Source organism: Oncorhynchus nerka, linkage group LG19 (assembly GCF_034236695.1).
Source record: "Oncorhynchus nerka isolate Pitt River linkage group LG19, Oner_Uvic_2.0, whole genome shotgun sequence".
NCBI classification, from domain to species: Eukaryota; Metazoa; Chordata; class Actinopteri; order Salmoniformes; family Salmonidae; genus Oncorhynchus; species Oncorhynchus nerka.
In genome coordinates, this window is record NC_088414.1 from 10,780,704 (window position 1) to 10,786,772 (window position 6,069).

Consider the following 6,069-nt stretch of genomic DNA (forward strand, 5'->3'; position numbering starts at 1 on the left):
GGATAAAACCGTAAGTACATAAAGTTATATCCCCAAAGGGCATTTGAAAAGGCAGTAGGTGTGCAGTTTGTTACTTTCAGGTTCATTTATCAGTTACCACTTTAGTTCATTGCGTTCTAAAAGTGCTCATTCAAAAGCATTACTGTCACTTCTCACTTATCAGTGAGCCAAGTCATATGGTTGGAGTTAAAAAAGGCTTTGACGTGGTGTATAAATACACCTCTCCATAGATGCTCTAACATCATGCTGTGTGTGATTGCTGTCTTTCCATCAGCGCTATGTAGTGGTGCTTTAACATCATGTTGTGTGTGACTGCTGTCTTTCCATCAGCCCTATTCAGTGGTGTAGTGGTGCATCAACATCATGCTGTGTGTGACTGCTGTCTTTCCATCAGCCCTATGCAGTGGTGCTTTAACATCATGTTGTGTGTGACTGCTGCCTTTCCATCAGCCCTATGCAGTGGTGTAGTGGTGCTCTAACATTATGCTGTGTGTGACTGCTGTCTTTCCATCAGCCCTATGTAGTGGTGCTTTAATATCATGCTGTGTGTGACTGCTGTCTTTCCATCAGCCCTATGCAGTGGTGCAATAACATCATGCTGTGTGTGACTGCTGTCTTTCCATCAGCCCTATGTAGTGGTGCTTTAACATCATGTTGTGTGTGACTGCTGTCTTTCCATTAGCCCTATGCAGTGGTGCTTTAACATCATGTTGTGTGTGACTGCTGTCTTTCCATCAGCCCTATGCAGTGGTGCAATAACATCATGCTGTGTGTGACTGCTGTCTTTCCATCAGCCCTATGCAGTGGTGTAGTGGTGCCTGGAGAAGTGGGTATAACTCTACTTTTGCCAAAAAGTTCCCAAACGGTCCACCAGTTTAGGAAAGGCACCCCTGTGTGAAAAATCCTATATTTTCATATATACTATTCAGATTTTCACTCAAAATTGCACTTTTTTTAATAGAACATACATTAAAAAATAAAAAAAAATTAATCCCCTAAGTCCACAACAATGCTTAAACCACATCAAATCTGTTTGGATGGGCCTGGCTTCCCAGTGGGTGGGCCTCCCATGTCTACACCCATGACGCAAACAGCTGATGATAATTGCCACCCATGACCTTCATGACAGTTTGTACCAGGTGGGCAATTTGGGATTTCAGTTGAACTCATCAAATACCAAACCATACTTTGATGCCATATCTCAGGATAATCTCTATTGTTGCACTGCAGAACGAGAGCATTATTTTCTGGTCAACTCCAAAATCCCAGAGTCTAAGTAGGAAATAGAGGCATTGTTGGACTCTGCAGCAGACACTCTCTACTTGGACCTTCCAGCACAGCACATTGTCCATGTGTACACCCAGGTACTTGGGGTCAAACACCATTAACATTGAGATGGTTCTCATCACACCGCTTGACTAACATTTTTTGAATCTCTGACCTGTACACAGCAGTTTCAGCATCTCTATACAGCAGACCAAAAATGCCGGTATCATCAGAAAAGTTGACAATATAATTATCAGGATTAGTCTAGTGCATTAGTTTGTGTACAGTGTGAATAACATTGGTGAACTCACACAACCCTGTGGGGCCCCTGTGCTAATGTCTCTAGCCTCAGAGGGTACTGTTAACTCTAACCTGCTGAGTACAGCTAGTCAGAAACTAGCTGCTGAGTACAGCTAGTCAGAAACAAGCCTTGGGGTTTTCCAGATGCTAAACAATGAGATGCACTATGGTGTTGATTGCATCATGAATCCCATGACTTTACTTATAGATCCTTTTATCAATTTGCTAAACACGGTTCACATCTGAACGGAGCTCGCACACCATTATGTTTTCAAAACACTGGGCGTCAGGGCAACAGGCCCAGTCATTATTTTCTTTTGGACAAAGCTTTTTGGGGACTGGAGTGATAAGAGCCTTTTTCCACAGAGATGGGACGGTATGGGAGTCTACAGACCTCTGAAAGATAGGGCACCAAGCCAGAGTCAGTTCCTCTGCACATGTTTTTAGAAGAAAAGCAGAGATGTCATCAGGACCTGTTACCTTATTCATACAGGTGTGCTTGAAGACTCCAGTGACAACTATAGGGTTGATTTCCAACCTACGAACACAACCATCAATAACAATGGAGTCAATCACATTATACACATCAAATCTTGCATGCAAAAACATGTAATTAATTGGCTTCGGTCAGCTCATCTGGTGTGTGCAAGGATTTGTTTTGCAGGTTCATGTTGGTGATTGTTCTCCTTGACTCCCACAGTTTTTTTGGAGTTCATTGTAAGGAAATGTTTCTTATTGATTCCTTGTGTTTCATTATCTGACTGAGCTTTTGGTTGAGCTCCTTTTGCACACATTTTTTATTTTATTTTATAACCTTTTTTTTAACCTTTCTTTCTCAATGATGGCCTAGGAACAGTGGGTTAACAGTGGGCAGAATTGCAGATTTGTACCTTGTCAGCTCGGGGATTTGAACTTGAAACCTTCTAACCACTAAGCTACCCTGCCGCCCCAGCAGTTGTTGTTGGTCCTTGTTTTTTAACATTTGCCTCTTGCAGTTGATAAAGTCCTTTACCTCCCTTGTGATGTGTGGTTTGTTGTTTGGATATGCCTTTGTTTGCTTTTTGGGTATCACAGAGTCAACACTTGTTGTCTGTGACAATCAGTGTTGACTTGTGCACGTCTAATTCATGACACATGTCCCAATCTGTACATAAAATAAATATCTTAAGTGATTCTATGCTGTCCTCAGTCCACACGTTCGCAGATTTCACAAGGGCTTTACTGCTGTAAGGGAGGTTGGAAGGATCTGGACAGTGCTGTGATCAGAGTTCATCACAATTTTCCATGAAGAAAAATGGTTGGGAAAAGTATTTATCATTTTGTTGCAATTTTTTCATAAACCATGTCCAATGTTTGATTGGGCAATAAAACATTAAAAAAGCCTCATGTTGATGTTGGTCACATTACTGCTGAGATAGTCATGCTTCACACACTGTGCAGTTCCAAAATAATCCCAATGGTGGCAGCCTAAACCACAAATGAATGTTTTGCAATTTAAAAAATATTGTAGTTACGTGCAATATGGCAGGATTGGGATTTTAGGCTGCCATCCTTCAGATTATGTTGGAACTCCAGAAACTCATTAGTAATAGGCTTGTATTATAACTGTAGATTAGTTGGGGGGGCACCAAACACACTTGAAAATCATGATTTTATAATAATTGTGGTAATCAATCACAGATTCCAAGGTCAATTAGCTACAGGATAATATTTCTACCTACTTAATTACACAAAAACAAGTACACCCCCTCCAACACTCCTGTAGTAACAACACTTCACAATTTTACACACATGTACATACCAGCATACAATCCTTTCGCCAAATAAATATTCACAATGTTTCTATTACACAGTACTAGGATGTTAGTCCATCCATAAAGATTAGAAATGAAACCAAATTAAACTGTAGGTGCAAACCTGTCTATGACTTCACTCTTTCCCAAGGGTGTTAGTATGTATATCTTTGTCAATTGTCATGATGCATTCTATTTTGAGTCATTGGTCTCCTCAGCCAAGTATGCAGTGGTGTAAAAATACTTTAAGTACTACTTAAGTCGTTTCTTGGGGTATCTGTACTTTGCTTTACTATTTCTACTTTTGACTACATTTACTTCACTACATTCCTAAAGGAAATTCTGTACTTTTTACTCCATACATTTTCCCTGACACCCAAAAGTACTCTTTACATTTTGAATGATTTTAAAAATATATATATATAATTTTATTACCTTTATTTAACTAGGCAAGTCAGTTAAGAACAAATTCTTATTTTCAATGACAGCCTAGGAACAGTGGGTTAACTGCCTGTTCAGGGGCAGAACGACAGATTTGTACCTCGTCAGCTCGGGGATTTGAACTTGCAACCTTCTGGTTACTAGTCCAACGCTCTAACCACTAGGCTACCTGCTGGTTACTAGTCCAACGCTCTAACCACTAGGCTACCTGCTGGTTACTAGTCCAACACTCTAACCACTAGGCTACCTGCTGGTTACTAGTCCAACGCTCTAACCACTAGGCTACCTGCTGGTTACTAGTCCAACACTCTAACCACTAGGCTACCTGCTGGTTACTAGTCCAACGCTTAGCAGGACAGAAACTGCTCCAATTCGCATACTAATCAAGAGAACATCCCTGGTCATCCCTTCTGCCTCTGATCTGGCGGACTCACTAAACACAAATGCTTTGTTTTTAAAAGATGAGTGTTGGAGTGTGACCCTGGCTACTTAAGAATATTTTAGCAACTACATTTACTTTTGATACTGAAGTATATTTAAAAACAAATACTTTTAGACTTTTACTCAAGTAGTATTTTACTGGGTGACTTTTACTTGAGTAATTTTCTATTAAGATATCTTTACTTTTATTCAATAATGAGAATTAAGTACTTTTCCCACTAGTGCAGGTATGTGACATCTTAATGCACTGAAAGATCTCTCATAGCTGCTAACTGGCACGTTCAGCGCAGCCTGTATGATTGCCTTCAGTGATGGGAACATATCAGGGTGTAAACAATTTATATACACAGGACATGTCAGGAGTGGCATCTTTCCTTTTTTGAGAGATAATGTTTAGCAAGGACTTATGCCATGTTTGTCTTGTGTGGGCCTCCCCTCTCTCTATGTTCTCCTGTGTTCTCACTCTGTGCTGTCTGCTCCCCTCTCTTCCTTGCTGTCTGAAGTTCTGCTTTCTCGGATCTCCTATATTAATACAGAGACGGCATAGCATCAGTGCCGTAGCAATATGGAGAATTCTTAACAAACACACGTAAGAAAAATACACACGCACACATTCACAACATGAACAACAGGCAAATAATGTTTACGTGAATTGAGCTAAAGGTCAAATCTGGGATCATTTCTGTCCCAAAATGATATTAGCAGTTCACTCAATCTTAAACCTGATTAACATTCAAATGTTTTACCCTTCACTAACCACAATACCGGTGTTCATAATGGAACATGCTGAAATAAGCCACTTATGATTCCCACACATGGCAGTGTCACCCTTGCTAGCAATCTGGCCATCCAGAATCAGGCAGACTTATGCCCCATGGAAGGACGCACATCGTTTTCGTGACGTTGTCAGCCACTTTGCCATCTATGTAGCTACTGTTAGATGTAAGCACACAACCTATTCACTTACTCCTACAAATACAACAACCGTCTCTGTGTTTGCTGAGCTGCATCTTCAATTGCGTATGTCCATCTTCTAGAAATTCAAAAAACTATCCAGCTGTTTTTTCAACAGATAACATAGGGTTCGCTAGCTAATTGAGCTGATGTTAACAAAAGTGGCTAATGTCATCTTTATTACTATTTGTTTTTGTGCATATTTGGACAGTGCTTGATGAAACAGTAATTGGTTAGTTAGTGATACTTTGTCGGGTGGTAACAGAGCTCCAGCAGTTGGATTCAATGTCCAGATAGCTAATCAATAACTGTACTGTCAAAACCTTGCTCATAAAATCTCATAGTTTGCTCATGAAGCAACACGGCTAGCTAGACTGGGTAGTCCCTCACATTAGTTAGTTAGCTTAATTAACGTTATCTGTCATTGCAGCTTTTGAGTCAACATGTTGAAGTGTAAGTTACTCAAATCTGGCTTACTGTGAGGTCAATAACTTTGAAAAACATCATCATGGGCTAACAAAATGTGCTGTTGTAAAAACAAGCTAACAAAGTTTACCTCCGTTTCTTCTTCTCATCTTTGCACTCTCTCCCTCAGAGTATGAACAGTTGCCCGCGAGCGTCGTAAAAAAATGTTTTTGGGATTAATCAAAAATGACTTTGGAAAACCACTTTGACCCTGCAGAAATGCTGGTTTTAGGCAGCACTAAAAAGGCAGGGCAGGCCAGGGCTCATGTTTAGAGTATTCATTGCGGTGTGTAATGCAGTGTAGCCAAGCTTTACAACCTCCCAGCAGGGAAAAAGACTTGGGGCAAAGCCCGGGTCTGGTGACCTTGGAGTTTGGAGTTGACGAAACCAAGATTGAACTTTGGCCTGA